The sequence below is a fragment of the Rhinoraja longicauda genome, chromosome 34 (assembly GCF_053455715.1).
Source record: "Rhinoraja longicauda isolate Sanriku21f chromosome 34, sRhiLon1.1, whole genome shotgun sequence".
Classification (NCBI taxonomy): Eukaryota; Metazoa; Chordata; class Chondrichthyes; order Rajiformes; family Arhynchobatidae; genus Rhinoraja; species Rhinoraja longicauda.
In genome coordinates this window covers 3,911,858-3,937,370 of record NC_135986.1, presented here as the reverse complement: position 1 = coordinate 3,937,370, position 25,513 = coordinate 3,911,858, and positions in this window count along the sequence as shown.

Genomic DNA, 25,513 nt, shown 5'->3' with positions numbered 1-25,513 from the left:
ACTGGTTTAGTTTAGAGACACAGCGCGGAAACAGGCCCTTCGGCCCACCGAGTCCGTGCCGACCAGCCTGCATTCTCCTGCCTTCTCCCCGTAACCCCTGACACCCGCACTGTTAGTCCCATGTTAGTCATGAGGTCATAAGGAATAGGGGCAGAATTAGGCCATTCGGCCCATCAAGTCTACTCCGCCATTCAATCACGGCTGATCTATCTCTCCCTCCCAACCCCATTCTCCTGTCTTCTCCCCACAACCCCTGACACCCGCACTGATCGAGAGTCTATCCATCACTGCCTTAAACACATCCACTGACTTGTGGCCTCCACAGCCGTCTGTGGCAAAGAATTCCACAGATTCACCGCCCTCTGACTGAAGAAATTCCTCCTCATCTCCGTCCTAAAGGAACGTCCTTTAATTTTGAGGCTGTGCCCTCTGGTCCTAGACTCTCCCACTTGTGGAAACATCCTCCCCACACCCACTCTATCCAGGCCGCTCACTGCTCTGTACTTTTCAATGAGGTTCCCCCTCTCATCCTTCTAAACTCTTCTAGAGTAAGAGTGTGTTCCCTCACTGAATTGCCTTGAACGTCAGGGCTGAGTTTCTCCCTCAACAGCCCTCTCTCCCATCCCAACCCCCGGCCCCCCTTCACTTACTTTCAGTTCAGTTTAGTTGAGTTTAGAGATAGAAGGCGGAAACAGGCCCTTCGGCCCACCGAGTCCGGCCGACCAGCGATCCCCGCACACTACCACTATCCTACACACACACACACACAACACACACACACACACACACACACACACACACACACACACACACACACACACACACACAGCAGGGAATATTTACAACTCACCGATGCCAATTAACCTACAAACCTGCACGTCTTTGGAGCGCGGGAGGAAACCGGAGCCCCCGGAGAAAACCATCGTGGGTAACCGGGAGAGCGAGCAAACTCCATATAGGCAGCACCCGTGGTCGGGATGGAACCCGGGTCTCTGGCGCTGTGAGGCAGCAGCTCTACCCGCTGTGCCCATTACGTACGGACCCAGGAGACCGAGGAGATGAAATTCCAAACGGGCTCCATCTCTCCTCCCCTCTCTCCTCATCGCCGTCCCGAATGAAAACACACTCGGTGGGGACATGATCGCAGGCAGGTGCCTGGATGGGACGGGAGTGGAGGGAAAGGGGTCCAGACGCGGGCAGGTGGGACCGGAGTAGATGGGACATGTTGGGCAAGTTGGGCCGAAGGGCCTGTTCCTACGCTGCGCCCCACTCTGTGACTCCCCCCCCGGGATGCATCACCCCATCCTCCCGGTCCCCCATCTGGGGGGAGATACCGACCCCAACACCCATCTAACCCCTCCCCCCCATCTCCCCCCCCCATCAGGTGACCATCGGCATGACCACTTGTCGTCGAGACCTTGGGCAGAGATGGAATGAGCCAGCGCCAGGAGGCCGAGCATCAAGATGGCGGCACGCATCGTCTCTGGGCCGCTCCTGCGTCCGGGAATGAAGCTGGCTTTGGCGCGGTACTCTTTATACGTGCCGGGAGCGACTGGTCACATGTAGCTGGGCCGGGCCTGCGATCGGCTCACTGGGCGGGCCGCACAGACAGTTCCTCATTAGTGCACAGGGCAGACCGTCCTGAGCGATGATTGAGCCAGTTAATCTTCTACGAGGTCGCTGCCAGGACTCGCGGGCGTGAGCTGTGCGCACAGGGGAGGGGAGAGGTCGGGCAGGCCGCCAATCTGCTCTTTGGAGGGCAGGTGGGACTAGTGTAGCTGGGACGTGTTGGCCGGTGTGGGCAAGTTGGGCCAAAGAGCCTGTTTCCACGCTTGTCTCCATAATCAAGTATCTATCTAACTCTGCTGTTAAAAATTATCCATTGACTTGGCCTCCGCGGTCGTCTGTGGAGAGACTGTTGTTGGAGATGGAACTGAAGCCAAGAAACTCTGAAATACCATCGGCTCTGAAGAGACTGAACGTTCCATCTCCTTCTACATGAACTGGACACAGAATTAACATGGATTTCACTGCATCTCAGTAATGTGACAAATAATGTATATCATATCATATCATAGAAAATGTAATATAATATAATATAATATAATAAACATAACATTATATAAGATAACATAATATAATATAATATAAGATAATATAATATAATATAATATAATATAATATAATATAATATAATATAATATAATATAATATAATATAATATAATATAATATAGTATAATATAATATAATATAATATAATATAATATAATATAATATAACAAAACATTATATAAGATAACATAATGTAATATAATATAATATATTATAATAAAATAAAATATGATATGATATAATATAATATAATATAATATAATATAATATAATATAATATAATATAATATAATATAATATAATATAATATAATATAATATAATATAATATAATATAACATAATATGATATAATATAATATGATATAGTACCCGTGTGTGTAGTGAACGTCTGTTTAAACATTATACCATACCTGCCTCCACCATTGCCCCTGGCAGTGTGTTCCAGGCTCCCACCACCCTCCGTGTAAACAATGTCCAGGCATATATCCTTTAATATATGGACCGCGCCCCCTATTACGGCGGTGCAGCGGTAGAGTTACCGCCTTACAGCGCTTGCAGCACCACAGACCCGGGTTTGAACCCGACTACGGGCGCGGTCTGTACGGAGTTTGTACGAGGCAGGTATGGTATAATGTTTAAACAGACGTGCACACTCCCACACTCCAAAGTGTGTGTAGATAAATTGGCTTGGTAAATGTACAAAAAAAATGTCCTTAGTGTGTGTCAGGATAATGTTAATATGCGGGGATCGCTGGTCGGCGCGGACTCGGTAGGCCGAAGGGCCTGTTTCCGATACGATACGATAAGATAAAACGTTATCTTATCTGCACAGGGCGTGCACCGTAGGTTAAACAGGTTAATCCCTGGAATGGCGGGGACTGTCATATGTTGAAAGACTGGAGCGACTGGGCTTGTATGGGACTGCCCTTGTCCCGTATTAGGCCCGGGGGGGCACTGTAGGCCAGGACGCTGTAGGCCCAGATACCGTAGGCCCGGACACTGTAGGCCCAGGCACTGTAGGCCCGGACACTGTAGGTCCGGACAGTATTGGTCCAGACGGTGTAGGCCCGAACGCTGTCTAGCCCAGGTGCCGCCCTAACGGACAGATCATCACAGACGGATTCTTACCTCCATACCATCGAAGGGATCTCTTGAGTCATTTTTGGGCATCACCAGACAGTCACACCACCCTGGCCACACCCTTATCTCACCCCTGCCATCGGGAAGAAGGTACAGGAGCCTGAAATCCGTAACGTCCGGGCTCAGGAACAGCATCTTCCCAACAGCCATCAGGATATTAAACACGACAACCTTTAAATAATCTCCGATCTACAACAGTCTGTTATTGTTATTATTGCACTGTAGCGACCATAGAGAATGGTCCAGGTCGTCGAACCCTCGGATTGGCCTGCAAGGTCACGTGGGAACGCGACCACGGGGATTGGTCCAGGAAACGACATCGCTGATTGGCCAGCGATTGTCAGGTGCGCGTTTGGCGCCGATTTAGCCAGTTCGGCGAAGTCTTCAAGGAAGACAGGTAAGTTTATATTGGTTGTCCTGTAACTTGTTGTTTTGATTCTGTATTCGTGTATTGCGGCTGCAATAAACTTCGTCTACAACTAGCAAGTTTCGGACTCGCCATATTGGTGACCCCGACGTGATCTGGACGATCACCAAACTGAGCAGGAGGCCCGACGCCTCGTTGACGATGACCGAGCAGGGCACACCGGAGTCAAGCGCGGCAGGCGTTCATCTTCCGATATTTTGGACGTACGCACCGCAAGCTTGGTTTATCCACGCTGAGGCTCAATTCCACATAAAGAAGGTGTCGGACGATTCCACAAAGTACTTCTACCTGGTCAGCGCTCTATCGCCGGACACAACCAAGCGCATGATGCGGTTTATCATAAATTCACCTGCGGAAGACAAATATGAAACCATGAAGAAGGCATTACTGCGAACCTTCGGGTTAAATAAGCATGGTGGTGCGGCAAAACTTCTGCACCTACCGGAGCTTGGAGACCAACTGCCTTCCGTCCGCATGGCCGAAATGATGGTGCTAGCCGGTGAGCATACGGATTGCCCGATGTTTGAACAGGCATTCCGCGAGAAACTTCCCGAGGATGTCCGACTGCTGCTTACGGATTGTTCTTTTAAGGACCCCGAAGCATATGCAGCGAAAGCGGACGCGCTCATAGCGGGAAAAAAACAAGGCAAGTGATTCCATCGACAAAGTCTCGACATCGGTGACCACGCCACAGCGACGGCAAAATGGCGCCACGCCTCCCGCCATTTCTCCGAAAGCCGCCAAAAAGATCCGCACAAGCGCGGCTGGTGCTATTATCACCTACAATTGGGGTAACGAATCCCGCAACTGTCGTTTGCCGTGTACCTTCGCGGGAAATGCCTCGGCCGATCGTACATAGGGGCAGTTACGATTGGCCAGAACCGGCGCCTCTATGTCCATGATCGATTCACGGACACAGAATTTTTGGTAGACACCGGAGCCATCGTCAGCATAGTGCCGCCGACCGACCTCGAAACCAGATCGGGTAAGACAGGTCCCACCCTCATCGCGGTTAATGGCATCCCAATTCGCACTTTCGGCACACGGAGGATGTCCCTTGCCGTTAGGCCTCCGCACGTACGAATGGCCATTCATCATAGCCGACGTCAAACAAGCGATCCTGGCGCAGATTTTTCTCTGGGCTTTTTCACTGGTCCCTGATGTCCGCGGTAACGACCTCCGGCCCGCTGCGGAAGACGAGCACGTCGCTCCGGCAATCGCCTCCTCGCCCAGCCCTACTGTCCAGGCCGTCGTCGCGGCCCCCCGACTCGTATGCTGCGATTCTGGCAGAGTTCCCAGAGCTGCTCGTCCAACGTTTTGACGCACCTTCAGCTAAGCACGGTGTGGTCCATCACATCCGCACCGAAGGCCCTCCCGTTTTCGCTCGGGCCAGGAGACTACCGCCAGACAAACTGGTGGTGGCACGGGCGGAGTTCAGGAAGATGGAGGAAATGGGAATTGTTCGTCAGTCTGACAGCCCGTGGGCCTCGCCGTTACACATGGTTTCCAAGGCATCTGGGGGGTGGAGGCCATGTGGCCGATTATCGGCGTCTCAATGCTGTCACCACGGCTGATCGCTACCCCATACCGCACCTACAGGACTTTTCATCTGGACTGGAAGGAGCGGTGGTGTTTTTCCAAAATCGATTTGGTGCGAGGATACCATCAGATTCCGGTGCGACCGGAGGACATACAAAAAACTGCAACTATTACTCCGTTCGGGTTGTTTGAATGGTTGCGTATGCCTTTCGGTTTAAAGAACGCGGCACAGGCTTTCCAGCGACTGATGGACCGCGTGGGCAGGGGGTTTACCCTTTGTGTTTATTTATTTAGACGACATCCTGGTAGCCAGCCCCTCAGTGCAAGAACACCAGGCCCATTTGCGGACCGTTTTCCAGCGGCTCCAAGACCACGGGCTCATTATTCAACCCTCCAAATGTCAATTCCGGCCTGCCTGCTCTTGATTTTCTAGGACACAGAATTACCCCTGCCGGCGCCGCCCCTTTGCAAGAGAAGGTGGAGGCTATCCGGGCTTTTTCCCAGGCCCACCACAGTAAAAGGGCTGCAGGAGTTCGTAGGCATGGTTAATTTCTACCATAGATTCGTTCCGGCAGCGGCGCGAGTCCTGCGCCCACTTTTCCAATGCCTTGCAGGTAATCCGGTAGAGTTGTTGTGGTCCCCGGCTGCAGAGGTCGGCTTTTACGGCAGCTAAGGCAGCCCTTGGCAGACGCCACCATGTTGGTCCATCCGAGCCCCTCCGCCCCCATGGCCCTGACGGTTGACGCCTCTGACGTGGCGGTGGGCGGGGTTCTGGAGCAGCAGGTTGGTGGCCGTTGGCAGCCTTTAGCGTTTTTCCAGCCGGCAACTAAATTCGGCCGAGCTGAAATATAGCGCATTTGACCGAGAGCTTCTAGCTCTCTATTTAGCTGTCCGTCATTTCAGGTATTTCCTCGAGGGCCGCCCCATTTGTGGCATTTACGGACCACAAGCCATTAACATTTGCTTTTTTGAAATTGTCTGACCCATGGTCGGCCCGCCAGCAGCGGCACCTCACTGCTATCTCAGAATTTACCACAGATGTTCGTCATATCGCGGGTAAGCTTAATGCCGTTGCTGACGCCCTGTCTAGACCCTGCTTTTCCCCCCTATTTCGGCGGTGGACTGCGAAGTGGATCCCCAGGAGCTCGCGGAGGCGCAGCTCCTGGCGGATTACCGTTTCGACGTACCAGTCCACCACTTCGGGATTGAAGTTGGCCCAGGTAGTTTGTGGGTCGGAGGGCACGAAAGTCTGGTGCGATGTTTCTCTTCCTCGCCCCAGGCCGATAGTACCGCCCTCCCTTCAGCGCCGGGTTTTCGATGCCATTCATGGGCTGGCGCACCCGTCCATCCGCTCCACCTCTGCCTTGGTGGGCAGCGAGGTTTGTCTGGCATGGCCTGCGGAAACAGGTAGCGGGGTGGGCACGTTTCCTGCGTGCCCTGTCAGACCGCTAAGGTCCAGCGCCACGTCCAGCCCCCCGTACAGGATTTCGAAGTCCCGGCTTTTCGTTTTTTCCACATCCACGTGGATTTAGTCGGGCCTTTGCCTTCCTCCCGGGCTACACCCACCTCCTCACGGTGGTGGATCAGTTCACCCGGTGGCCAGAGGCTTTCCCATTGTTTGATATCTCGTCAGCGTCTTGTGCTAGGACTTTGGCCCTTCATTGGGTAGCTCGTTTCGGGGGTCCCGGCAGTTATTACAACTGACAGAGGACCGCAGTTCACTTCGTCCCTCTGGGCCGCGCTGGCGGAACTGTACGGGTCCAAATTACAACCCCACTACTGCATATCACCCCCAGGCAAATGGACTCGTAGAAAGGTTCCACCGCCAAACTTAAGGCGTCCTTCTGTGCAAGGCTTAAAGGCCCAGGACTGGGTAGACCAACTTCCTTGGGTTCTGTTGGGCATCCGGACGGCTCCTAAGCCAGATCTCGGTTGCATCGTCCGCAGAGCTGGTATATGGCTCGACCCTTCGGGTACCTGGAGATCTGTTTCCGGACACTTCAGCCCTGCTCCCTACAGTCCCCATCAGCGTTAGCAGCTCTCCCGGGAACGGGTGGGCTCCCTGGCTCCCAGTGCCCGACTTCACGTCATGGGTGTCCCTTGGTACATGAACCGTCTTCCCTGAAGGACTGTGAGTTTGTTTTTTTACGTAAAGATGCCCATCGCGCCCCGTTGCAGAGGGTCTATCAAGGGCCGTTTCGGGTTTTACGTAAGGGAACGGCTACTTTCACCTTAGACATGGGCGGCAAGAGCGAACTCGTCTCGGTGTCCCGGCTCAAACCTGCCCATTTGGACCCGGATCAATCAGGTCCTGGTCGGTCAAACCCCTAGAAGGGGCCGACCTCCGTTAGTTCCGCCCAGTCCACAAACCCCCATTCCGACAGTTCCTCCGGGACCCCAGTTGCAGCAGTTCCCCTAGGACCCCCCCCTTTCGGCAGTTCCCCCAGGACCCCCCCGTTCCGGTAGTTCCTCCAGAACCTTCCGTTCCGGCTGTTCCACCAAGTCCGGAACCTCCGGCTCCTGTGGTTCAGGCTGTCCCTCTCCGTACTCGTTCTGGTCGCGAAATCCGGCTCCCTGCTAGGTTCCGCACCTCGGGTTTCTGGGGGGGTCATGTAGCGACCATAGAGAATGGTCCAGGTCGTCGAACCCTCGGATTGGCCAGCAAGGTCACGTGGGAACGCGACCACGGGGATTGGTCCAGGAAACGACATCGCTGATTGGCCAGCGATGTCAGGTGCGCGTTTGGCGCCCGATTTAGCCAGTTCGGCCGAAGTCTTCAAGGAAGACAGTAAGTTTATATTGGTTGTCCTGTAACTTGTTGTTTTGATTCTGTATTCGTGTATTGCGGCTGCAATAAACTTCGTCTACAACTAGCAAGTTTCGGACTCGCCATAAGGTGCTGATCCTCCAATTTGTGTTTAGCCTCACTCTGACAGTGGAGGAGGCCCAGGACAGAAAGGTCAGCGCGGGAGTGGGAGGGGGGAGTTGAAGTGTTTGGCAACCGGGAGATCAGGTGGGTTCAGGCGGGCTGAGCGAAGGTGTTCAGCGAAACGATCGGCCAGTTTGCGCTTGGTCTCGCCGATGTATAAGAGTCCAAGGGTGTGTGGGGTGGGTGGGAAGGTTGTATTCTTCAGATGAAAAACTCTAGGAAGTTGGGCATCACTAGATTCAGGAGAGCGGGGGGGGGGAGAGAGAGAGAGAGAGGGGGGAAGAGAAAGAGGGGGGGGAGAAAGGGAGGGGGGAGAGGGAGGGAGGGAGAGAGAGAGGGGGAGATGGAGAGGGGGAGAGAGGAGAGAGAGGGAGGAGATGGAGAGGGGAGAGACGAGAGGGGAGGATGGAGAGGGGGAGAGAGAGAGAGAGAGAGAGGAGAGAGAGAGAGAGAGAGAGAGAGAGAGAGAGAGAGAGGAGAGAGAGAGAGAGAGAGGAGGAGAGAGAGAGAGAGAGAGAGAGAGAGAGAGAGAGGAGAGAGAGGAGAGAGAGAGGAGAGAGAGAGAGAGAGAGAGAGAGAGAGAGAGGAGAGAGAGAGAGAGAGAGGAGAGAGAGAGAGAGAGAGAGGAGAGAGAGAGGCATTTTATATGGCGCCTTTCAGGTTCCTTTTCAGGATTTTAGGACACAATCAATAAATACTATTTAGAATGATGCAAAGTAATAATGTCCGTAATTTGGTTTGAGGATGTTATTTGACAGAACACAGGTGAGAAAAAGGGATAAGTTGTATACTTTCCTTCAAAATAATTCCAAGAGACCTGGGAGAAACAGATAGGTCTTGAGTTTTAACCTCTCGTTCAAGACAGCTTCCCCACAATTCACCAGTACCTGAGATCGGCACTGATGCATCAGTCTCTCTGTATTGTGCTCCTAAAAAAAAAGAAAAAAGAGAGAGAGAGAGAGAGAGAGAGAGAGAGAGAGAGAGAGAGAGAGAGAGAGAGAGAGAGAGAGAGAGAGAGGGGGGGAGGAATGGAGGGGGAGGAATGGGGGGGAGGGAGGGAGAGGGAGATATGGCACAGCACCAAACACCCTGACCACGGGCGCTGTCTGTACGGAGTTAGCACGTTCTCCCCGTGACCCGCGTGGGTTTTCTCCGGGATCCCTGGTTTCCTTCCCACACTCCAAAGACGAGCAGGTTTGTACGCTCATTGGCAATGGCTTAATTGTAAATTGTCCCTCGAGTGTGTAGGACAGTGCTAGTCTACATTGGGTGGGCCGAACGGCCTGTTTCCTCGCTGTATCTCCAAACTAAACTAAACTTGGAAATCGTCCCTAGTGCGTGTGTAGGATAGTGTTAGTGCGCGGGGATCGCTGGTCGGCGCAGACTCGATGGGCCGAAGGGCCTGTTTCCGCGCTGTATCTCTAAACTCAACTGAACTGAACTGAAAGTAAGTGAAGGGGGGCCGGGGGGTTGGGATGGGAGAGAGGGCTGTTGAGGGAGAAACTCAGCCCTGACGTTCAAGGCAATTCAGTGAGGGAACACACTCTTACTCTAGATGAGTTTAGAAGGATGAGAGGGGGGACCTCATTGAAACGTACAGAACAGTGAGCGGCCTGGATAGAGTGGGTGTAGAGAGGATGTTTCCACTAGTGGGAGAGTCGAGGACCAGAGGGCACAGCCTCAGAATTAAAGGATGTTCTTTTAGGAAGGAGATGAGGAGGGATTTCTTCAGTCAGAGGGTGGTGAATCTGTGGGATTCTTTGCCACAGACGGCTGTGGAGGCCACAAGTCAGTGGGTATATTAAAGGCAGTGATGGATAGACTCTTGATTAGTGCGGGTGTCAGGGGTTATGGGGAGAAGGCAGGAGAACGGGGGCTGCCTGACCCACTGAGTCACTCCAGCATCTTGTGTCTACCTTCGCATTGAACACCAGCACCTGCAGTTCCGGATCGCTGCCTGGGTTAAGGAGGGTTTCGGATACAGGGAGAGGTTGGATGGGCTTGGATTGTTTCCTCTGGAACGTTGGGAAGCGGATGGGTCAGTGGGAAAACATGGAGGGGGGGGGGGGAGGAGAAGGCAGGAGATTGGGGATTGGAGGGAGAGATAGGATCAGCTGTGATTGAATTGGCTGGAGTGGGCTTGATGAGCCGAATGGCCTCATTCTGCTCCAATGATATGCTTGTAATCTTACAACCCCCCAATTAAAGAGGAGGCCATTTAAAACTGAGGTGACAAGGAACTTTTTCACCCAGAGATAGTTGTGAATCTGTGGAATTCTCTGTCACAGAGGGCAGTGGAGGCCGATTCAATGGATGGATTTAAGAGAGAGTTAGATAGAGCTCTAGGGGCTAGTGCTATCAAGGGATGTGGGGAGAAGGCAGGCATGGGTTACTGATTTTGGATGATCAGCCATGATCACAATGAATGGCGGTGCTGGCTTGAAGGGCCGAATGTCCTCCTCCTGCACCTATTTTCCATGTTTCTCTGTTAGGTGGCTATGATGATCGGTAGGTTAGGTGGCTATGATGTTGGGTAGGTTAGGTGGTTAGGATGATCGGTAGGTTAGGTGGCTATGATGTTGGGTAGGTTAGATGGCAATGATGTTCGATAGGTTCGGTCTATGTTTCTATGTCTCTACGATACTCTTTCCAGGCGGCCATGTTCAAGACGCCAACTGCCTCTCTCTGTTTCAGTTGACATCGTCCCGTGCCATCGCAGGAACGGCTTTTGCCGTTGTACCGGGTGTTGGATACACGAACATACAGAGATGGATCGGTGTCCCATGGGCACACGGTGCTGCGTGAAGTAGGACCTAATAGCAGCGTAGGGGCGGCGGGGCTCCTAGGCCTGACCCCGGGACGGAGCTGTGGGGCGTGGCTGTGGGGCGTGGCTGTGTTCTGCAGCTGCGGCTCACCGGCAGTCTCTCCGTTTTTTTTTTGTGTTTTTTGTCATTGTTGATGTTAAATGTACGTTTTGTTTTATTTTTAATTCTGTGTATGTTGGGGGGTGGTGGGGGGGGTTGGGGGAAACCTTTTTTAAATCTCCTCCTCAACGGAGATGCGACCTTTACCGTGTCGTATCTCCGTTCGCGCAACGGCCTAACATCGTGGAGTCGGCGGCCTCCAACTGGGATCGACCTTGAAGACTCCGGTCGCAGGGCCTGGACTTACCATCTCGGAGGCTTCGGCCGTGGGCCCTGCAGACCGCAACATCGGGAGCTCGCAGGTCCCTGGCTGGCGACCGGCTTTTGGGAGCTCCAGCCGTAGCAGCTTCGACCGCCCCGAAGCACGAGGTACGATCAACCCGCCCGCAGGCCCTTCATCACCCTGCGTGGCTCGGCCGCAGCACTTTACATCGCCCGGTGGGGGCTCAGGACTTTGGACTCTCATCGCCCTGCGTGGCTCGGCCGCGGCATTTTCCATCGCCCGGTGGGGGCTCAGGACTTTCATCGGCCTGCTCGGCTCGACCCTGGGACTTTCCATCGCCCGGTGGGGGCTTCAAGGGGTTGGGAGCCTCGATCGCCTCGTGGCGCCACGGGAGAAGAACGAGGAGGAGATAAGACTTTGCCTTCCATCACAGTGAGGGTATGCCTAGAGCAATCACTGTGATGGCTGTTTTGTGTAAAGAATTGTATCTGTGTGTCTTGTGTTCTTTAATGTCTACTGCCGGACCCTGACGTGAGAGGACGCTGGCGTTGAGTATTCGCCGCTTTTCCGTCAGGATAGTTTGTCTGTTTGTCTGTTTGTTTCTATGTTAATTGTAATTGTAAAGCGCTTTGTGCATGTGTTAAGGTGCTATATAAAATAAATATATTATTATTATTATTATTATAAACATGGCCGCCAGATGCTTGGCGAGGCGCTGCCAACTGTCGACACTCTGCACTCCCGCCGCCGAAAGCACATCAATAAAACGTCTCGTTACCAATTCATTGCCTAGTTTGGATTTTGTGCTTTCTTTATGTTGGAGACACAGCGCTGAAACAGGCCCTTCGGCCCGTCCAGTCCAGGCCGATCGATAATGACCTCCCCCCCCCCACAGTGTGTCGATGTTACCCCATTTTAGAAACATAGAAACTTAGAAAATAAGTGCAGGAGTAGGCCATTCGGCCCTTCGAGCCAGCACCGCCATTCAATAGAGAATAACAATAGGTGCAGCAGTAGGCCATTCGGCCCTTCGAGCCAGCACCGCCATTCAATAGCGAATAGACAATAGACAACAGGTGCAGGAGTAGGCCATTCGGCCCTTCGAGCCAGCACCGCCATTCAATAGAGAATAGACAATAATGGTTTAACATGATGATATGGCGAGTCCGAAAACTTGTTGGTTGTAGAAGAAGTTTATTGCAGCCGCAATATTCGAATACAGAGTTAAACAACAAGGTACAGGACAACCATCAAAAACTTACTGTCTTCTTCGAAGACTTCGCCGAACTGAACATTTCGGGCGCCAAAAGCGCACATGACCACGCTGGCCAATCAGCGATGTCGCTCCCTGGACCAGGGAGCCGGATTTCGCGACCATAACGAGTACAGAGAGGGACAGCCTGAACCACAGGAGCCGGGGGTTCCGGACTTGGCGGGACTGCCGGAACGGGAGGTCCTGGAGGAACTGCCGGAACGGGGGGGTCCTGGAGGAACTGTCGGAACGGGGGGTCCTGGACTGAGCGGAACTAACGGAGGTCGGCCTCTCCTAGGGGTTTGACCGACCAGTACTGGTTGATCCGGATCCAAATGTGCAGGTTTGAGCCGGGACACCAAGACGAGCTCACTCTTGCCGCACATGTATAAGGTGAAGGTAGCCGTTCCCTTACGCAAAACCCGGAACGGCCCTTGATAGACCCTCTGCAACGGGGCGCGATGGGAATCTTTTCGCAGAAAAACAAACTCACAGTCCTTCAGGGAAGGCGGTTCATGTACCATGGGACACCCATGACGTGAAGTCGGAACTGGAGCCAGGGAGCCCACCCGTTCCCGGAGAGATGCTAACACTGATGGGACTGTAGGCAGCTGGTCTGAAGGGTCCGGAAACAAATCTCCGGGTACTCGAAGTGTCGAGCCATATACTAGCTCCGCGGACGACGCACCGAGATCTAGCTTAGGAGCAGTCCGGATGCCCAAAAGAACCCAAGGGAGCTGGTCTACCCAGTCCGGGCCTTCAAGCCTTGCACTGAGGGACGCCTTAAGTTGGCGGTGGAACCTTTCTACGAGTCCATTTGCCTGGGGGTGATATGCAGCAGTGGGTTGTAACTTGGAACCGTACAGTTCTGCGAGCGCGGCCCAGAGGGATGAAGTGAACTGTGGCCCTCTGTCAGTGGTAATAACTGCCGGGACCCCGAAACGAGCTACCCAATGAAGGGCCAAAGTCCTAGCACAAGACGCTGACGAAATATCAGACAATGGGAAAGCCTCTGGCCACCGGGTGAACCGATCCACCACCGTGAGGAGGTGGGTGTAGCCCCGGGAGGAAGGCAAAGGCCCGACCAAATCCACGTGGATGTGGAAAAAACGAACTGCTGGGACCTCGAAATCCTGTACGGGGGGCTGGACATGGCGCTGGACTTTAGCGGTCTGACAGGGAACGCAGGAACGCGCCCAACCCGCTACCTGTTTCCGTAGGCCATGCCAGACAAACCGAGCTGCTACCAAAGCAGAGGTGGAGCGGATGGACGGGTGCGCCAGCCCATGAATGGCATCGAAAACCCGGCGCTGAAGGGAGGGCGGTACTACCGGCCTGGGACGGGGAAGAGAAACATCGCACCAGACTTTTGTGCCTTCCGACCCACAAGCTACCTGGGCCAACTTCAATCCCGAAGTGGTGGACTGGTATTCCGAAGCGGTGTCCGCTAGAAGCTGTGCCTCCGCAAGCTCCTGGGGATCCACTTCGCAGTCCACCGCCGAAATAGGAGAAAAAGCAGGTCTAGACAGGGCGTCAGCAACGGCATTAAGCTTACCCGCGACATGACGGACATCGGTGGTGAATTCGGAGATAGCAGTCAGGTGCCGCTGCTGGCGGGCCGACCATGGGTCAGACAATTTAAAAAAAGCAAATGTTAATGGTTTGTGGTCCGTAAAGGCCACAAATGGGCGGCCCTCAAGGAAGTACCTGAAATGACGAACAGCTAAATAGAGAGCCAGAAGCTCTCGGTCAAATGCGCTATACTTCAGCTCAGCCGAATTTAGTTGCCGGCTGAAAAACGCTAAAGGCTGCCAACGGCCACCGACCTGCTGCTCCAGAACCCCGCCCACCGCCACGTCAGAGGCGTCAACCGTCAGGGCCGTGGGGGCGGAGGGGCTCGGGTGGACCAACATGGTGGCTTCTGCCAAGGCTGCCTTAGCTGCTGTAAAAGCCGACTCTGCGGCCGGGGACACTTGGAGGGTTGGATAATGAGCCCGTGGTCTTGGAGCCGCTGCAAGGCATTGGAAAAGTGGGCGCATGACTCGCGCAGCTGCCGGAACGAACCGATGGTAGAAATTAACCATGCCTATGAACTCCTGTAGCCCTTTTACTGTGGTGGGCCTGGGAAATGCCCAGATAGCCTCCACCTTCTCGGGCAAAGGGGAGGCGCCGGCAGGGGTAATTCTGTGCCCTAGAAAATCAAGAGCAGGGAGGCCGAATTGACACTTGGAGGGTTGGATAATGAGCCCGTGGTCTTGGAGCCGCTGGAACACGGTCCGCAAGTGGACCTGGTGTTCCTGCACTGAGGGGCTGGCGACCAGGATGTCGTCTAAATAAATAAACAAAAAGGGTAAACCCCGGCCCACGCGGTCCATCAGTCGTTGGAAAGCCTGTGCCGCGTTCTTTAAACCGAAAGGCATACGCAACCATTCAAACAACCCGAACGGAGTAATCGTTGCAGTTTTCTGTATGTCCTCCGGTCGCACCGGAATCTGGTGGTATCCTCGCACCAAATCGATTTTGGAGAACACCACCACTCCTTTCAGCCCAGACGAAAAGTCCTGTAGGTGCGGTATGGGGTAGCGATCAGCCGTGGTGACAGCATTGAGACGCCGATAATCGCCACATGGTCTCCACCCCCCAGATGCCTTGGAGACCATATGTAACGGCGAGGCCCACGGGCTGTCAGACTGACGAACAATTCCCATTTCCTCCATCTTCCTGAACTCCGCCCGTGCCACCACCAGTTTGTCTGGCGGTAGTCTCCTGGCTCGAGCGAAAACGGGAGGGCCTTCGGTGCGGATGTGATGGACCACGCCGTGCTTGGCCGAAGACGTGTCAAAACGTTGAATGAGCAGCTCTGGAAACTCCGCCAGGATCTCAGCATACGAGTCAGGGGCCGCGACGACGGCCTGGACAGTAGGGTCGGAGGTCGTTACCGCGGACATCAGGGACCAGTGAAAAAGCCCAGAGAAAATCTGCGCCCAGGATCGCTTGTCTGACGTCGGCTGTGATGAATGGCCATTCGTACGTGCGGAGGCCTAACACAAGGGACATCTTCCGTATACCGAAAGTGCGAATCGGGCTGCCATTAACCGCGATGAGGGTGGGACCTGTCTTACCCGATCTGGTTTCGAGGTCGGTCGGCGGCACTATGCTGACGATGGCTCCCGTGTCCACCAAAAATTCTGTGTCCGTGAATCGATCATGGACGTAGAGGCGTCGGTTCTGGCCAATCGTAACTGCCCCTATGTACGATCGGCCGAGGCATTTCCCGCGAAGGTACAAGGTGAGCGGCAGTTGCGGGATTCGTTACCCCATCGTAGGTGATAATAGCACCAGCCGCGTTTGTGCGGATCTTTTTGGCGGGCTTTCGGAGAATTGGCGGGAGACGTGGCGCCATCTTGATGTCGCTGTGGCGTGGTCACTGATGTCGAGACCTTGTTGATCGAACCGCTTGCCTTGTTTTTAGCCGCTATGAGCGCGTCCGCTTTCGCTGCATATGCTTCGGGGTCCTTAAAAGAACAATCCGTGAGCAGCAGTCGGACATCCTCAGGAAGCTTCTCTCGGAATGCCTGTTCGAACATAGGGCAATCCGTATGCTCACCGGCTAGCATCATCATTTCGGACATGAGAACGGAAGGCCGTCGGTCTCCAAGATCCGGTAGGTGCAGAAGTCTTGCAGCACCATCATGCTTATTAAACCCGAAGGTTCGCAGTAACACTTTCTTCATGGCCTCGTACTTGCTTTCCGCAGGTGGATTAACGATGAACCGCATCACGCGCGTGGTCGTCTCCGACGATAGAGCGCTGACGAGGTAGTAATACATCGTGGAGTCGTCCGATATATTCTTTATATGAAATTTTGCTTCGGTGTGGATAAACCAAGATTGCGGTGCATGCGTCCAAAACAACGGAAGGTGAACGCTTGCCGCGCTTAACTCCGGTGTGCCCGGCGCGGCCATCAACAACGAGGCGTCGTGTTCCTGCATAGTCGGTGATCGTCCAGATCACGTCGGGGTCACCAATATGGCGAGTCCGAAAACTTGTTGGTTGTAGAAGAAGTTTATTGCAGCCGCAATATTCGAATACAGAGTTAAACAACAAGGTACAGGACAACCATCAAAAACTTACTGTCTTCTTCGAAGACTTCGCCGAACTGAACATTTCGGGCGCCAAAAGCGCACATGACCACGCTGGCCAATCAGCGATGTCGCTCCCTGGACCAATCCCCATGGTCGCGTTCACACGTGACCTCGCTGGCCAATCCGAGGGTTCGACGACCTGGACCATTCTCTATGGTCGCTACAATGCCAAGTTAAACGAATCTACAAAATAATAAACAATAGACAATAGGTGCAGGAGGAGGCCATTCGGCCCTTCGAGCCAGCACCGCCATTCAATGTGATCATGGCCGATCATCCACAATCAGTACCCCGTTCCTGCCTTCTCCCCATACCCCATGACTCCGCTATCTTTAAAGGCTCTCTCTAGCTCTCTCTTGAAAGAATCCAGGGAATTGGCCTCCATGGCCTTCTGAGGCAGAGAATTCCACAGATTCACAACTCTCTGAGTGAAAAAGTTTTTCCTCATCTCAGTTCTAAATGGCCGCCCCCTTATTCTTAAACTGTGTGTGGCCCCTGGTTCTGGACTCCCCCAACATTGGGAACATGAAAAGCACACGAATAGAATGTCAGGGGTGTCAAGAGTCAAGAGTGTTTTATTGTCGTGTGTCCCAGATAGAACGATGATATTCTGACTTACCCCAGCACAACAGAATATGGAAACATAGTACGCACACTCACGAATACACATAGATATAGATCATATATATATACCTATATATATGTAGATCATATTGGGCGGTTACGGTGGCGCAGCGGTACAGTTGCTGCTTTACAGCGAATGCAGCGTTGGAGACCCGGGTTCGATCCTGACCACGGGCGCCGTCTGTACAGAGTTTGTACGTTCTCCCCGTGACCTGCGTGGGTTTTCTCCAAGATCTTCGGTTTCCTCCCACACTCCAAAGACGTGCGGGTTTGTAGGTTAATTGGCTTGGTAAATGTAAAAATTGCCCCAGTGGGTGTTGGATAGTGTTGGTGTGCGGGGATCGCTGGTTGGCACGGGCCCGGTGGGCTGAAGGGCCTGTTTCTGCGCTGTATCTCTACACTAAATATAAATATATTTATACACACACAAACACACGCTTACGCACACACATACGTACACGCAAACAAACAAACAATAACAGTGCAATAATAACAATAACAGACTGTTGTAGTTTGGAGATTATTTGGAGGTTGTCGTATTTAATAGCCTGATGGCTGCTGGGAAGAAGCTGTTCCTGAAACTGGACGTTACGGTTTTCAGGCTCCTGTACCTTCTTCCCGATGGCAGGGGTGAGATGAGAGTGTGGCCAGGGTGGTGTGGGTCTCTGATGATGCTGGCGGACATTTTGAGGCAGTGACCCAAAATGGCCGCCAAAATGACTCAAAAGATCCCTTCGATGGTATGGAGGTCAGAATCCATCCGTAATGGTCTGGGCAGCATCCACAACCTTTTTGCGGTCTTCTTCGTTCCCGGGCGTTCGAGTTGCCGAACCAGGCCGTGACGCGACCGGTCAATATGCCCTCTGTCCACTATACACCTGTAGAAGTGTCCACATCCACCTGTGGGAATGCCTTGTTATCAATTCACTGCCTCGTTGGACTATGTGCTGCCTTTAGGTTAGGGACACAGCAATGGGAACGGGGCCTTTGGTCAGTTGAGTCCAGGCCGACCATTAACTATCCCGCCTGCACTGTAGGTCGAGGTTCTCCCATTTTCTCATCCACTTCCCAATCTCCATCCGGCCTTCCAGGGACAACAAACCAAGCCCACCCGAAAACACCTCCCTGTAGCCGACACCCCCTAATCCGGGCGGCTTCACCCGAAGATAGACGCAAAGAGCTGGAGTAACTCAGCGGGACAGGTAGGGGTTGCCAACTAACTCACTCCCAAATAAGGGACAAGGTGACGTCGCCGCCCCCGCGCCCCACGTGACCCCACCCAGCCAGCGACCACGTGCTCCCGCTCCACCAATGGCGGCCGCCCGGGCCGAGAGGTGGGTTGCAATGCAACCTCCGTTAGGCGGTTTCCGGGCATCCGGACCTACACTGTCCGGGCCTATATGGTCCGGACCTACAGCGTCCGGGCCTACAGCGTCTGGGCCTACACCGTCCGGACCTATACTGTCCGGGCCTACAGTGTCTGGGCCTACAGTGTCCGGGCCTACAGTGTCCGGGCCTATGATATCCGGGCCTACAGCGTCCTGGCCTACAGTGCCCCCCGGGCCTAATACGGGACAAAGGCGGTCCCGTATGGGAGAAACCAATTTCGCCCAAAATACGGGATGTCCCGGCTAATACGGGACAGTTGGCGACTCTAGGGCCAGGCAGCTTCTCTGGAGAAGACGTACAGAGTCTCCTGCCCAGAGTAGGTGAATTGAGAACCACAGGACCAGAGGTGACGTTTCAGGGTCGAGACCCTTCTTCAGACATTGTACACCAATCCAATTAACCAACAAACTCCGTACAGACAGCGCCCGTGGTCGAGATGGAACCCGGGTCTCTGGCGCTGTGAGGCAGCAGCTCTACCCGCTGCCCAGCGTGTGTTGTTGCCACAATGTGTGATGTCCCAGACAATGTTCCCCTGACGGGCAAATCAACGAGAACGCAACGTAACGACCGACATGCAAAGCCACAGCGCCGGCTTCACAGCGCAATGAAAGGCGCAGCTTTATGGTTTCAACGAGTTAGACTGCGATCAATTTGTTCCCGTTCAGAGTCTGCTGTGGTTAAATATTTGCCTGTGAAACAGAACGACTTTCTCCCCACTCTCCATCCAACCTGAAGACCTGCCTCCAATCTGAAAGCATCACCCGATTAAACTACTGGGTGGTTTAGTTTAGTTCAGTTTAGAGATACAGCGCGGAACCAATTTCCCTCCCGGGATCAATAAACAGACAATATGTGCAGGAGGAGGCCATTCGGCCCTTCAAGCCAGCTCTGCCATTCACCATGATCATGGCTGATCATCCGCAATCAGTACCCCGTTCCTGCCATCTCCCCATGCCCCCTAACTCCGCTATCCTTAAGAGCTCTATCTAGCTCTCTCTTGAATGCATCCAGAGAATTGGCCTCCACTGCCTTCTGACGCAGAGAATTCCACAGATTTACAACTCTCTGACTGAAAAGGTTTTTCCTCATCTCCGTTCTAAATGGCCCCCTTAATCTTAAACTGTGTGTGGCCCCTGGTTCTGGACTCCCCCAACATTGGGAACATGTTTCCTGCCTCTAACGTGTCCAACACCTTAATAATCATATATGTTTCGATAAGATCCCCTCTTATCCTTCTAAATTCCAGCGTATACAAGCCCAGTCGCTCCAGTCTTTCAACATACGACAGTCCCGCCATTCCAGGGATTAACCTGTTTAACCTACGGTGCTCGCCCTGTGCAGATAAGATCAAGTTTTATCTTATCGTATCGTATCGGAAACAGGCCCTTCAGCCCACCGAGTCCGCGCCGACCAGCGATCCCCAAATATTAACATCATCCTGACACACACTAAGGACATTTTTTTTGTACATTGACCAAGCCAATTTATCTACACACACTTTGGAGTGTGGGAGTGTGCACGTCTGTTTAAACATTATACCATACCTGCCTCGTACAAACGTACAAACTCCGTACAGACCGCGCCCGTAGTCGGGTTCAAACCCGGGTCTGTGGTGCTGCAAGCGCTGTAAGGCGGTAACTCTACCGCTGCACCGCCGTAATAGGGGGCGCGGTCCATATATTAAAGGATATATGCCTGGACATTGTTTACACGGAGGGTGGTGGGAGCCTGGAACCCACTGCCAGGGGCCGTGGTGGAGGCAGGTATGGTATAATGTTTAAACAGACGTTCACTATACACACGGGTACTATATCATATTATATTATATTATATTATGTTATATTATATTATATTATATTATATTATGTTATATTATATTATATTATATTATATTATATTATATTATATTATATTATATTATATTATATCATATCATATTTTATTTTATTATAATATATTATATTATATTACATTATGTTATATTATATATTATATTGTATTATATTATATGATATTACATTATATTATATTACATGATATTACATGATATTATGTTATGTTATATGATATGATATAATATGATATTATATTATATTATATTATATTATATTATATTATGTTATCTTATATAATGTTATGTTTATTATATTATATTATATTACATTTTCTATGATATGATATGATATACATTATTTGTCACATTACTGAGATGCAGTGAAATCCATGTTAATTCTGTGTCCAGTTCATGTAGAAGGAGATGGAACGTTCAGTCTCTTCAGAGCCGATGGTATTTCAGAGTTTCTTGGCTTCAGTTCCATCTCCAACAACAGTCTCTCCACAGACGGCCGCGGAGGTCAAGTCAATGGATAATTTTTAACATCAGAGTTAGATAGATACTTGATTATGGAGACAAGCGTGGAAACAGGCTCTTTGGCCCAACTTGCCCACACCAGCCAACACGTCCCAGCTACACTAGTCCCACCTGCCCTCCAAAGAGCAGATTGGCGGCCTGCCCGACCTCTCCCCTCCTCTGTGCGCTCAGCTCACGCCCACGAGTCCTGGCAGCGAACTCGTAGAAGATTAACCAGCTCAATCATCGCTCAGGACGGTCTGCCCTGTGCACTAATGAGGAACTATCTGTGCGGCCCGCCCAGCGAGCCGATCGCAGGCCCGGCCCAGCTACATGAGACCAGTCACTCCCGGCACGTATAAAGAGTCCCGCGCCAGAGCCAGCTTCATTCCCGGACGCAGGAGCGGCCCAGAGACGATGCGAGCCGCCATCTTGATGCTGGGCCTCCTGGCGCTGGCTCATCCCATCTCTGCCCAAGGTCTTGACGACAAATGGTCATGCCGATGGTCACCTGATGGGGGAGGGGGGGAGATGGGGGGGGGGGTTAGGTGGGTGTTGGGGTCGGTATCTCCCCCCAGATGGGGGTCCGGGAGGATGGGGTGATGCATCGCGGGGGGGGAGTCACAGAGTGGGGCGCAGCGTAGGAACAGGCCCTTCGGCCCAACTAGCCCAACATGTCCCAGCCGCTCCGGTCCCACCTGCCCGCGTCTGGTCCCCTTTCCCTCCAATCCCGTCCCATCCAGGCACCTGCCTGCGATCATGTCCCCACCGAGTGTGTTTCCATTCGGGACGGCGATGAGGAGAGAGGGGAGGAGAGATGGAGCCCGTTTGGAATTTCATCTCCTCGGTCTCCTGGGTCCATACGTAATGGGCACAGCGGGTAGAGCTGCTGCCTCACAGCGCCAGAGACCCGGGTTCCATCCCGACCACGGGCGCTACCTATATGGAGTTTGCACGCTCTCCCGGTTACCCACGATGGTTTTCTCCGGGTGCTCCGGTTTCCTCCCGCGCTCCAAATACGTGCAGGTTTGTAGGTTAATTGGCATTGGTGAGTTGTAAATATTCCCTACTGTGTGTGTGTGTGTGTGTGTGTGTGTGTGTGTGTGTGTGTGTGTGTGTGTGTGTGTGTGTGTGTGTGTGTGTGTGTGTGTGTGTGTGTGTGTGTGTGTGTGTGTGTGTGTGTAGGATAGTGGTAGTGTGCGGGGATCGCTGGTCGGCCGGACTCGGTGGGCCGAAGGGCCTGTTTCCGCGTTCTATCTCTAAACTCAACTGAACTGAACTGAAAGTAAGTGAAGGGGGGCCGGGGGGTTGGGATGGGAGAGAGGGCTGTTGAGGGAGAAACTCAGCCCTGACGTTCAAGGCAATTCAGTGAGGGAACACACTCTTACTCTAGAAGAGTTTAGAAGGATGAGAGGGGGAACCTCATTGAAAAGTACAGAACAGTGAGCGGCCTGGATAGAGTGGGTGTGGGGAGGATGTTTCCACTAGTGGGAGAGTCTAGGACCAGAGGGCACAGCCTCAGAATTAAAGGACGTTCCTTTAGGAAGGAGATGAGGAGGAATTTCTTCAGAGGGCGGTGAATCTGTGGGATTCTTTGCCACAGACGGCTGTGGAGGCCACAAGTCAGTGGATATTTTTAAGGCAGTGATGGATAGACTCTCGATCAGTGCGGGTGTCAGGGGTTGTGGGGAGAAGACAGGAGAATGGGGTTGGGAGGGAGAGATAGATCAGCTGTGATTGAATGGCGGAGTGGACTTGATGGGCCGAATGGCCTAATTCTGCCCCTATTCCTTATGACCTCATGACTAACATGGGACTAACAGTGCGGGTGTCAGGGGTTACGGGGAGAAGGCAGGAGAATGCAGGCTGGTCGGCACGGACTCGGTGGGCCGAAGGGCCTGTTTCCGCGCTGTGTCTCTAAACTCAACTAAATCAAAGATGGACAGACTCAAAAAGGTGGATATTTTTAAGGCTGAGATAGATAGACGTTCTTTTAGGAAGGAGGTGAGGAGGAACATCTTGAGTCAGAGGGCGGTGAATCTGTGGGATTCTTTGCCACAGACGGCTGTGGAGGCCACAAGTCAGCGGATATTTTGAAGGCAGAGATAGATAGGTAGGTTCTATCATCAGTCTGAAGAAGGGTCTCGACCCGAAACGTCACCCATTCCTTCTCTCCACAGATGCTGCCCGACCCGCTGAGTGACTCCGGCACTTCGTGTCTGCCTTAGATAGATACTTGATTAGCGCGGGTGTGTGTCAGGGGTTACGGGGGGGGGGGGGGGGGAGAAGGCGGGAGAATGGGGTTGGGTGGGGGGGGGGGAGATAGAGCAGCCACGATTGAGGGGAGGAGTAGACTCGATGGGCCGAATGGGCTCATTCTGCTCCTGTGGGCCGATGAGCTGACGATCGGCGATCTCCTGAGCCCCCTGCGATCATGCGTGACTGGAACGGATGGCCAGATTCCGCCAAATGGCCAGATTCCGCCGAATGGCCAGATTCCGCCGCCGTGGCTTGTGACCGTGTGACCGTACGTTGGCGCGTTCTCCCCACCTCCTCCCTCCCCCCCCCCCCCCCCCCGCTTCTAGCTGTGACCCCCCCCCCCTCGTTTCCTCTCTTCCAGGGTTGCTCTTCCTGTGTAACCGTGGGAAAGGAGTGTGTCGTCCGAATAGTTGCCCGAAAGGGGAGATCAACAAGGGGACGAGATGTTTCAATAGGATGCCGTGCTGCGTGCAGGCGAAAGGTTAACGCGGGTGGTAACCTCCCAACCCCCCCATACCCCCCTCCCCCCCCCTCCCCCCACTCCCCCCACTCCCCCTAACCCCCCCCTCCCCCCCACCCACCACCGCCAGCAACAACAACCCCACGAAAGGAACAACGGACAGATGTGACTCCCTTTGCTGTCGGGCACGGCAACGCCACTGTTGGCTCTCCGCGTCGCCGCGGTCTCAAGCCCACGAATAAAAACGTTATCAATCCGCCGGCTCCTCGGAGATTGTGCTTCCTTCTGCTCCAAGCCGGGGAGGGGGCGGTGGGGATGCGGGGATGGTCGACCAGTGGGTGCTTAGGAAGGAACCGCAGGGAGATAAACAAAATGGCGGAGTAACTCAGAGGGGCGTGGGGCGGCGGCGTCTCTCCAGAGAAGGAACGGGCGGCGTTTCGGATTGTTAGGAACAGCACCTCATAGTTTGCTTGGGCAGTTTGCACCCCAGCGGGTACGAAGATTGACTCCTCCAACTTCAACTTGCCTTCCCTCCCTCCCTCCCTCCCTCCCTCCCTCCCTCCCTCCCTCCCTCCCTCCCTCCCTCCCTCCCTCCCTCCCTCCCTCCCTCCCTCCCTCCCTCCCTCCCTCCCTCCCTCTCTCCCTCCCTCCCTCCCTCCCAGTTCTCCGACCAGTCTGACTGTCACCGACTACATTTTATCTCCCAGCGAACAACGATCTATTCCACATGTTCCTTGATCTCCACTCCCTCTGCCCCGTTTTCACACCTTGCACTCCCTGATCTACGCAGAGAGGAGGAGGCCATTCGGCCCTTCGAGCCAGCAGACCTTCAGACCTCCGATTTAAACCTACTCCAGCATTTCGTGTCCACCTTCGATTTAAACCAGCACCTGCAGTTCTTTCCCACACAAGGAACTGCAGATTCTGGTTTACACCGAAGATAGACACAAAAAAAAATGGAGGAACTAAGCGGGTCGGGCAGCATCTCTGGAGAGAAGGAACAGGCTATGTTTCGGGTCAGGACCCTTCTTCAGACTGAGAGTCAGGGGAGAGGGAGACACATAGATAAGGAAGTGTGCAGATTTTCACCCAGAGAGTTGTGAATCTGTGGGATTCTCTGCCACAGAGGGCAGTGGAGGCCAATTCACTGGATGCTTTCAAGAGAGAGCTAGATTTAGCTCTTCGTGCTAACGGAATCAAGGGAGATGGGGAGAAGGCAGGAACGGGGTACTGATTGAGAATGATCAGCCATGATCACATTGAATGGCGGTGCTGGCTCGAAGGGCCGAATGGCCTACTCCTGCACCTATTGTCTATTATCACCTCCCTTCTGGACTACTGCAACAGCCTCCTCTATGGCGCACCCTCAAAAATCATCAGTAAACTTCAATACATTCAAAACTCCGCTGCCCGTCTACTCACACACACCCCGATCCGTGACCATATCACCCCCGTCCTTTACAAACTCCACTGGCTCCCCATCCCCCAGAGAATCCAGTACAAAATCCTCCTCATGACCTACAAAGCCCTCCATGACCTGGCCCCATCCTACCTGACCGACCTCCTCCACAGGCACACTCCCACCTGCACCCTCCGCTCTGCTGCTGCCAATCTCCTATCCCCCCACATCCGGACCAAACTCAGATCCTGGGGAGACAGGGCTTTCTCCATCGCTGCTCCCACCCTCTGGAACTCACTACCCCAAACCGTCAGAGACTCCTCCACACTCACCACATT